We start from the raw sequence: 11058 nt of genomic DNA, 5'->3' as shown, positions 1-11058 counted from the left end.
TTTAACGTTAAGAAGGAATGCTGATATTTTGTATTGCCTCTTAGCACTTCTGAACTGTTCTTGCAGTGATATGATTAATTCTGCTGTACTTTCTCTCACATGTTTGAGGCTTTGATTCATTGTTTCTCTATAAAGAAGAGCTTTGAACTTGTGCTCAGTGAAGAGCTGTGGTGTTTCTCCTTTTTCATCTTTAGTGGCTATGGCAAGTGATGGCTCCTAATCGGTACCCAAGGAGCAGGGGGCTGCTGGGTGACCACTGCTGCTGGGGTTGCTAGAAACCACTGCTAGTGGGCTTGCTAGAAAGAAGGAAGCAGAGCAAAGGGACTTAAGGCAGGTTGGACAGAGACAGCAGAAATGTTGTTCAAATTAGGGGCAAAGCTGGGGTGCCTGACAACTGAAGGCAAACTGAATGGTGCAGGGTAGAGGTGGGCTTTGTGCGGGCAAATGGTAAGATTTTTCCCTCCTTGACTCACTCACTTAATGCAATCGCATCCCTGCCTTTTCCTGCTTCTGCTATGTCCAGGGTGACTGTAGTCCCACGGAGGCTCCCAGAGCAGGCACCAGCACAGCCCAGCACACACCACTAGCAAGTACTGATGAGTCCTGCCATCCAGGCTGCAGTGGGAAAAATCTGTTAGGAAGGAATATATCTTTGGTCAGACCTGCTGATTTGGCTGTACAAACACAGACAAGCTTCTATCTTTTTCTGTCTACAGAGAAGTTTGTGCCTGAAAACTTGGCTATTTTTCCAGCAACTGATACAGTTGCTCCAAAAAGAAAAAGAGGGTATAATTTCTTCCTGTAGTCTGTGTCTGTCATTATCTGTAGACCGTCATAGTTACAACATGCTTAGGAATTTAGCATATGCCATTCAGTGTGGACTGCTGAAATACTGTCCAAGATCCAGCAGTGTCCACCTCAGACCATTTTTAATTGCAACCTGTATGTGTTCAGCCTTGCTGATAGGGAGAAGAATTTATTTACACAGCATAGAAAGTAACAGAAGACTGGAACTGAAGATTGGAGAGCCTTAACATGGTATTGGGGTTCTTTTTTGCAAGAGAGAAGCACCTCTATTATTTATATAATAATAGTATATCCTAATGATAGGATAGCAGCAAAGTGACTTGGTGGAGGCGAAATAATTTCTCAAAAGCCATGGATTGACAGAAAATATCTCCACTTCATCTTTAACTTCTGACTGCAAAGAACATGTTGGCAGTGCAAAAATCATTCCTCTTATTGATCCATTATACATCCATCTTTCTGAGTGAGTTTTGTTGTTAGAAATATTATTGAAAGCTTAAGCGAAGACCTGAACTCTTTTATCACCAAATAGGTCCTTCAAAAACCCAGCATCAGTTTGGTCTTTGAACTTTCTGTCTGGTGATTCCATCAGGGGCCCTGTGGAACAATGAAGGTTCAGCTGCTTTTTTATCCCTTGCTGTGATACTTCTGTCCCAGGGAGTCCAATATTACTGCATTACATGTACCACATATCTGTCTCCAGAAGACAGGAAGGAATTCTGTTGAAAAGCCTCCACTTTGAATGACAGGAGGTGCTCAATGCTCAGTGATCCTAGGCTTCAAGAAAGAAGTTTACTGTACTTAGGAAGACTTGCATCTCTGTATATCTGCAACTCTGATCAAAATGGGAGAACGCAAAGACACTGTATGGTCACATGCATTTTGGCACATTGCATGGCATAAGGATTTGCTGGGTTTACCCTACTGATACCTATCAGTGCCTCTTGCACATCCATGACTGTCCATCTGCTTAAATTCACACACTTGCCAACAGCCCTGCTGAAGTCAGGCTAAGCATGCAGGCAGGAGTCTACAGGGTTCATCTAGCTTGTCTGTGAAAAGCTGATAAAGAAGATGTTCTTCTCTTCTATTACACTTAGCTTTACATTACAAAAAAATATTGAATTAGAACTTTATTTAGATAGAATTATTAATTGTCACATGGGTCTATAGCTCATTATATCAGCGAATCCAATTATCTTCACAATCCAGTTGGCTTGTAACACATGATTACAGGGAAGGACTTCAAGCACCCTCAAACTGTCTTCTGAGATGTCTGTATTCCCCAGACAAAGGTAACTTTAGCAAAAGAATTGGTAAAATTTTGGCTATTGAGGAGGTCACAATGTGAAAGTTTATTGGGAATGTTATCCCCCTCTTCTGCAAAGCTGGCACAGGCTTCTCAATAGGGTGAGAAACATAAAAGCATATTCCTACTCCTGCCTCAGGAAAAGCAAAAGGAAAGAAAAGGACAGTGCTCGATTAGAGCCAAGGTGTTGATACACCCTCTTGGTCCAGAGAATGGAGGTGATGCTCCTGTGAACGGTCCTTCAATTTAGGATGAGCTCAGTCTATCTACCTTGCTCTCCCTTGCCTGGCTTCGTGGGCTCTAGATTAGACAGCACAGAGAGCAGGACTGTGTTATTTTGCTGGGCTCAGTGATTTGATAGTTTAGACAGATGCCTGCACTGCCTATACAAAGGGTTCTGCTTTGCCAAGGACAGAAAATTACAACCTTGATGTTCTGATACTAAAAACCTATTATCATATCCAGTGGCTGAAGACTGTTTTGAGTTTCTTTTATTATGCTGACATTTAATCCAACATATACATAGAGTTATTATAAACAGGAATGGACTTGGAAAGGCCATCTATCCACTCATGAGCTATACCTAATCTTTCCTGAGCAATGTTTGCTAACCGGAGCCTAAGCCTAGCAATAGAGATGCCAGCATCAACCTGGATAATCTGTAATAATGCTTCGTTGTTGTTGCTCTCAGACATTTCCTAATATCTAAACTAAATCTCTCCTGATGCAGTGTAGACTCCTTACCGCTTATTGACAGGTTATTGTTGTTCTTTTTGAGGTTATTCCTGACCTCTTTGCCATTTATATCTTTGAATATGGTTAACCGGATTGCTTTAATTTCTCTCTTCTTTAGATCAAACAAGCCTGGTTCCTTTAATCTCGCCAAAGAATTTAAAGGAGAATAGAGAAAATGTCTGGCTTCACCTTAATTCACCAGCATCTTTCTTTAAGTAAGTGCTCAAAATGTTCTAAACTGGACAGTATTCTCCAGCTGAACACCACACCTGCACTGAGCAGAGCAAGAAAACTTTATGTATGCTGCAAAGTGATGCTTTTTTATATACAACCCAGTGCAATATATAACTCTTTGCCATATGATTAACTCATACTTACTATAACTCCCAGATCTTCTCCATGACCTTTATGCTCTTTCAGCTATTCCCATTTTGGGGGGGTTGGAAGTGCAGATTTTCCTTGCTGAATGTAGGGCTCTTCCTTATGAACTTGCACAGTATGGTTTTTTGTCGTTTCCTTCTCTAAGATACTGGGTATAGTCTGGATCCTAATTCTGCCTTTCAAAGTGTTTGCAGCTCTCTCAGCTTTGTGTCTTCTGCAAATTTAACAAAGATGTTTTTTATTTCATCAGCAATGTTGTTACTGAAATCTGCTCTGAATGAACATTCAAAACGCAGTATTACCATGAGAGACCTCTGGGACATTCCCCCTTGAAACATGCTCCAGTGTGACAGCAATCCACTAATTATTTCCTCTATTTTTTTTTAAGTGGTTTTGGACTGACATATGCAGACAGTATTTCCCTTACTTCCTTTCCCTCTTCCCTAATCCACAAGGCCTGTTATCCTGTCATAGAAGTAAATTAGACTGGTTTAATACAATTTGTACTTGACAAATCCAATTTGTCCCTGCAGCTAGTTTGATTATTTGTTCCATGAGTTTCTGGCTCTTCCTTTCCCTGCTTTCTAAAGATAAGCATTAGGTTTATCACTTTCCAGGCTTATCCCATGTAACTTATCTGCCACACATTTCATTACTTGTTTTCATCTCTATCTTCTTCTGAAGGTGAGATTTGGTCAACTTCAGAGGTCATCAAGCAGCACTCTTAAGCTGACACACTCCTATGCACTTTGTAACGTGCGTGATCAATGGCTTCAGAAGAGCTTTGGAGCACTCCCTCAGCGCTAACTAACCTTATTTCAGAGAAAATATCGATGCTCACACTTGTGGATAAACTACAGCTGCAGCTGCTTCAGTCTCCACAACCATAGCATTTCTGCCAACTTGTCAGCTCTGCACTGGTTAGCCTGCAAGAGTCCAGGGTAATTTTGTCCCTCAAGGTAAATAACCAGAAATTCCAAATTTCAAACAAAGCCATCTTTGAGGCAGGTCATTTCTCAGATTTCGATTTAAGGAAAGTCATGCCCACAGTACAGCACGAGCAATTGTAGACAGAACAGTCAAGTTTCACAGCCTGCTTCAATTTTCTATCAACTCACCAGCTCCTGTGTCCCTCATCCTGGCTTCTCTCACCTCTTTGGTCCTTCCACTACACCAGGACCTGCCAGTGCCTCACGAAGCACAGTGTTGGAGATATAAGCAGGGTGGAAAGCCCAGGAAAGCTGTGGGAGATGACAGGTGAGGCAGCTGTGAAAACAGGGTGAGCAGAGTTGTACAGAGCTGCATATGGGGAAAATGGAAGCTGTGTGTCTGACTAGGCAGCACATCATCAGCTCCCTCAGTCATACTCCTTAAAAAAACCCTAGAAGTGGCTTAGAGATTTCTGGTATACAACTAACCAGTGAATGTTAACAACAATAATACTGAGCAGAATGGTAGTCCCTGAGAAAGTGCCCATTTCATACTGTTGGATTATTCTGTGGCAGTGTCAAGTTTCCAGTCAAACTGTGAACACACACATTTTTGACATGCAAAATTAATTATTTGCTCTCTTTTAGAAGAGAAAGTGAGTTTGTCAGGCAGGTGTACAACCTGTGTGCCCCACTGCAGGAGTGTGGGCCTTTCTTAACATTTTTTCACCATCTCTCCAAATGACGTTCAATAGCTTGATCAGTATTTCAAGCGACGTGCCCAAGTGCTCTCTCACTTTCGTGTGTGTGTGTGTGGACCTGGATGGAAGTTTGATTTGATTTAACTGTAAATCAAGGACAATGCTCTTGATTTAGAACAGAGCTTTTAATTGAGGGTCACATTTCTTCAAGAGGATTAAGCTGAGTTAGAACTGAGCACTGTTCATTTCATACCTTTGCGGGACAACTGCATCCTGTGTTATATCTCTTTTCATTGGGTACTAACCATTCATGTTCGTATAGCTTCCCATCCTTCCACACCTCCCTCAGGATTATTTAACTTTTTTTTTGGGGGGGGACAATATCACCCATGTTGCTTAGGAAGCTGTACAGGCTAAAAGACAATATATTTATTCCTACTTGTTCTACAGTTCCTGTTCTAATAGCTCATCAGAGGGTGTGGGCTACTAAATTACATTTCACCTTCACAAAGCGTTTTATTTCAAAGAACAGCACGAGAATGCTAATCCCCAAAGTAAGGCAAACCAACTGGTGAATCAATGACACCATCAAAAAATAAAACCTGAGATAGATTTTCAATGTCACCAAATTTTCTCAGTTATCTTCCACCCTAAAGGCACTTTTCAGGCACTCTTGCTCCAGATTCCCAAGGAGCAGTACCTGAACTGATGGCACTTTGCATCAACGAGCAGCCTGTCAGAGCTGATGGCCAGGCCTTAGCTGTGCTCCCTCATTCCGACATCCAGACCACTCATGCAAGCACCCCTAGCTCATGTTGAACATCTTAACTGGTACACAAAATATGCTGGAAAAAGAATCAAAATGAAAATGTTTTCTATGGATGAATGTGGGCAAAAGTATTTTCTTTCACCAGGGCAAGATGGAAGCCACCCACCACACCAGGCTCCAGCTACAGCTAATCTACAGCTGAGTAAGTGGCAGCAAGCGGAAAAGATGCTGTTACCTATGATTCTCTCTGCCCATCTGTGACCCAGTCCAGGCCCCAAGGCCTTTGGTCTTGACAGGTATTCCGAACACAAGGAAAATCCCTACACTTGCGTCGCATACTCGAGGCAATACATCGCTATCCAAGATACAGAAAGCTACATTAATATTTTTTAAACTCTCAGCATATTTAAATAACTTTGATAAACTTGTAACCTTAAGTTATGTCATAAATTAAGAAAAATACCAGGGCAATAGCTTAACATTTTGAAATTATTATTAAACATTTTACAGTTTCGAAAAGCTTGAGTGCTATGATTTACTGAACAGTTTTATCTGCTTTCAGAGGCAGCCTTAAATAAAAACTACATAAGAACTCAATGATAAATTAAAAATCACTAATATCTCCCTGATGAATACTTATGACTCAAAGTTGTTTCAGTGGAGATATTGTATAAGCAATAGACTGCATTTGTTCATGCTAACAAGACAGTGCCCCAGAGACGCAAGTTGTCCAAAGGGTGCAGGCAGTGATAACAAGAAAAAGAGAACTTCCAACAGTCAGACTAAACCAAGGGAAACTAGGAAGGAAGGGAGAAAATATACTGAAATAAAAAGTGGAGAATGAGATGAGGAATGAAATACATCCCACAAAAATCCTGTCTTTCAAGGGCTGAAGTTCTCATGTCTAAAATCTCTGCTTCAGACCAGTGAGGAACAACTGAGGGATGTAACAGGGTGCTGGAGCAGAGTTGATTTCTGTTTCTAGCAGATTATAATGTCATTCTTACAGAACGGTTGGATTCTTCATCTTCTTCTGTGTTGACAAAATATACTTCCGTTCAGCTGAATCCTGCAGTACAATCCCAGTGTCTTCTTTCCAGGACTGCTTTCTGCAGCCAGTGCTTTTATGGGACTTAGATGAGTTTTTGGTGATTCATAGTACTTAAACTACTCAAGAGCACTTTTTCAATTGGAAAATTCACTTGAAGAAAATGCATCATCAGCTTGATTGTCCATGCATGAAAGAACTACAAGCAAAACAATGAGCACCATTTTTTAAAACCTACACTTAAGCCAAGAAAAACAGTTATCATGAACTATTAAAAGACCTTATTTTTCAGTTTCCATGAATCTCTCATGGAAAACATGGGTTATCCTTGTCTCTGCATCTCTTATTCTGAGAATCCCAAATTGCAAAGGAAAAAAAAATATAATGTGCACATTGTTTTAGAGTCGTTAGCATGATACATAGCAACATAAATTATATTATCTACAACAGATTAAGCCACTGCTGATTTAGCCTTATTCTTGTAGCAGTCTTTTCCAGGAAGAAGCTTATAGGATCTAGGCACTGAATACTCTTATTATTCTCTTTTGTGCTTTCAGAATGCTAAATATAAATAAAATTCTATTTAAATCTTTTAAGGATTGATGGAAGATGCTCTGGTACCTGCCAAGTGCACTGTGGATTTGAAGAATATGTCAAGTACTTAAATGAAAACGAACGCCTGCATTTTTGACATTTATCTGAAGGAAAACATACTATCTGTGGGTTATGTGTGTACATGTGCCTATACAGCATTTTCACAGATGATTTGATAGTGGCACTTCCAAAATATTTCTACTTCTAATAGTGTCCATGCACTCTTTCATACTTACTCCACTGCAGCATCGTTTATTTATTTATTCACTTAAATAGATTTATGGTACATTAAAAAAAGGTCTGTCTGCAACCTCGGCATGCTTTTGATACACAGGAAAATACAGTCAGACTGGTGCAAACAAGTCTAAACCCAGCAACCTCCATTAAATCAGAAAACAGGCACTGAAAAATGTATTAAAAACTATTCCCTGCTCCAGACAGTCATTCAGATAACCTGCACACACCAAGACAATGAGGGCTATTTGAGGAAGTGACTTCAAATTGTAAGAGCCTTTTAAAAAGGGGTGCACCAAGCCCTCAGCTCTTAGTACACCCAGCCCATTCCCACTGGGGACTGGAGATGGATCCAGCAGATCTGAAGGTCAGAGGACTCGATGTGGCAGGACACATGGAGAGGAGCAAGCAAGGAGTGATGGCTAGGGGTCATGAGCTCCTCCAGCAGCTCTGCATGGTGAACTTGAACTGAAATATGGGCATTTCTACTAAAGGTGATACAGATGTAGTCTGTGTGTTCTCAGGATCATCTATAAGCAGACTGCTTGCATAGTTTCCTCTTTTTTTCTGCCATTATTAGGTAAAAAAGTAGTGTGAAGAGTACATAAAGGCTTCCCATCAAACCTATCTGTCATGGCCATGTGTCCTTTGGTATGTGATCTCCTTAAGCCACACACTTCATTTTGATCTTCTAAGACTGCTGTAGGAAATCATCCCCGTAAATAGTGCTTCTAGGCCCCAGTGAGGATGAATTCAGTCCTTCACCTCCATATCTGTTCTAATTTCTTACTCTCTGTCCCCTGATTTGGAGATCAATCAGCCCCCTCAATCTACATTGCTCCTGACATTACAGGTACTAAGAAAAATCAGAATAAGCACATGTACTGTGACCACCACACTGCCTCATTCAAATATATTGAGAACTTGTTTTCCCCAATTTTTTGGCTTTGATTTCTTGACTTTGCCATGGCAGACCGGTTGGCATCTCTCACCTGCCCTGTTCTCACAGCCCTTCCCACCACTGCTAACAGTACTCTCCCTTCTCCAGTTCATTAAGCCACTGACTACTGAATCTCTCCTGAAATAATTATTGCTTTCACTATGGCCAAACAGACGTGTTAATAGCACATGGATTTTTTTGTAACACTCTGTCCTGGGTTCAGCCGTAGCAGTCATTTTTCTCCTTCTTAGTAGCTAGTGCAGTGCTGTGGGTTTTTTTTTTTTGGCCTGAGAACAGTGCTGATAACGCTGATGTTTTTAGTTGCTGCTCAAATGTTTGGTCTGCCCAAGGACTTTCTGAGCTTTATGCTCTGCCAGGGAGGAGGGAAAGCTGGGAGGAAGCAGAGACAGGACACCTGACCCAAACTAGCCAAAGAGGTATTCCATACCACAGCACGTCATGCCCAGGATGTAACAGAGAGTTACCCGGAAGGGCTAGGACGGCAGGGTTGGACGAGGTATCAGTCGGTGCTCGGCTGGGGGGAGTGGGGCGAGTTATTGGTTGGCTGGTGTTGAGGTGTTGTATTCTTTCCTCTTGTTATTTCCTTTATCATTATTATTATTGGTGGTAGCAGTAGTGATTTGTGTTATACCTTAGTTACTAAACTGTTCTTATCTCAACCCGTGGGAGTTACATTCTTTTTGATTCTCCTCTCCATCCCTCCAGGAGTAGAGGAAGGGAAAGAAGGGGGGGGAGTGAGTGGACGAGCTGTGTGGATCGGTTTAAACCACGACACACTCACTTGTCCCTCTGATCTAGCCCATGGCAAAAAAAGTCTGTCTTTTTAAAAAAAAGGTCTATTCCTGCCTCCTGCTCCCTTGAGCTCTCCTCTTCCCAGCATCACTCACACTGTTGCTGTGCACCTGGATGACACCACTGTGCTTCACCTGATGCTGAACTGCACCACTCTTCCACACAGTATGCATACATACAGTGGGGTTGTGTCTCCTATACACCATGGCTCCTTGTTTCTGCCTCTCAACCCATCAACTATCTAAACCCTGAGAAGTGTTAATTTTTTTCTTGTCAAGCTGAGCACAACCTCAACACAAAGGAAATAATATCAATATGTGCTCTGCATGCCTTTTGCAGAGCTAGCCTGAATCCCCTGCACTGAACTGTTTCATCTACACAGATGAATTTGCCTTTGAAATAAATAATATTTTCTGAAGTTTGCAGCAATGTTTCTGCTAGGAATATAATGCTTGACCCTTCCCTTGTTTTGAGCCAATATAATTTATGTAACCGTTATCAATATACTCAGGACTATGATACTCCTATATATGTTATATATATATTAAAACCTTAATTCCCTTTTTCTCAATGTTTCATGGTAACACAGAGTTGTACCAGTAATAATTGTCTTCTCTCTCACAGCAGTTTCCTTATTTGAGTAATAATTTGCAAGGTGAATAAAATCACAGAAATAAACAAAAATACAGAAAAATCGTTTTAGCATTTTTCTCTGAAAAGAGGCTTTCTCCCACCAAACACCCATGTAATTTTTAAGGTTTAGTTGTTCCAAATAAATCCTATTCTTATTGCAGCATTGTTTCAAATTTTGTTGCAGTCACAAAACGCTTAGTTGGTAATTCATAATAAACCATTTAAATTTATTAAATTTAGAGAAGAGACTGAAGATGATAGGAAGAACAACCTGACAAACTTCCTGGAAACTTAGAAAAAACAGAAGTTGCTAACTTGTACCCCACTGATGTGCAAAGCATATAGTTAAAAAAAAGGGTAAGATTGTAATTGTGAAATTATAGACATATGGCCTGATGTCAACACCAAAAAGACTCGGATAAGTATTTTTTTTAGTAAACTCACAGAGGTGAAAACCTAGTCTTGAAGAAGTCAAGTCATAGCAAACCCGATTTTCTTTTCTCCCGGAGTAACTCCCGCTCAGACGGGAAGCACCTTAGATTATGCTCTTTTCATTTTTTGTGGGTTTATGTGCATTCTGATGGCTTTTGAATGGCAAAAAATTGCAAATATAATATAAATGAAAGGTGTATGTAGTGCTTGAGGCATTTTAAACACTCTTGAGTGGTGTGGAAGCTCCCAAACGTGCAACTGGAGGTGTTTACCAAGGCCGCACGGCATCTGCTGAAGTTCACTCCCCACAGTCAGTAACCGCTTTCCAAAGACGTAATCCCATTGCTCACCTCCGTGTAGATAACAATTGGCAACCTAGTGCATAAAAGATTTCAAACATTTCTATCTGATAGAAACACATTAGAGTAATCTTTATGAACTATCCGGAGGGTAAATGAATCTTTTAAAAGAATTGGCCTCTAATAACTAATTTTCTAAGGCTATATGTAGGCAACAAAATTAATTACTAAATTTCTGAGGGTCCAGCAGTTTCCATTTAGCTTTTGTGCAGCTAGATAATTTTTTAGGTTCCTGTATATTAATTTAGAAATGTAACACTGAATAACGATTTTGAAAATCTTGACCAGATAATTAAGCAGCAACCCAAAGAAAGCACAGTTTGAGCAACGGGGTAAACACTCCGGGAGGAGTGAGTGTATTTAAAGCTAGTAGT

The 11058-nt window shown here is 40.6% G+C and overlaps 1 long non-coding RNA gene across 1 annotated transcript; it reads left to right on the top strand.

The window, feature by feature from the left end:
* Positions 1 to 2974: 2974 nt before the first annotated feature.
* LOC136009360 (uncharacterized) lies at positions 2975 to 8859 on the top strand. Its single transcript, XR_010610522.1, has 3 exons — positions 2975 to 3066; positions 5777 to 5927; positions 7277 to 8859. It is a non-coding gene; the product is annotated as an uncharacterized LOC136009360 (long non-coding RNA).
* The last annotated feature ends 2199 nt before the right edge of the window (positions 8860 to 11058 follow it).

Source organism: Lathamus discolor, chromosome 2 (assembly GCF_037157495.1).
Source record: "Lathamus discolor isolate bLatDis1 chromosome 2, bLatDis1.hap1, whole genome shotgun sequence".
Taxonomy (NCBI): Eukaryota; Metazoa; Chordata; class Aves; order Psittaciformes; family Psittacidae; genus Lathamus; species Lathamus discolor.
Note: the sequence above shows the minus strand (reverse complement) of the source record. Positions and strands in the feature narration are given on the sequence as shown.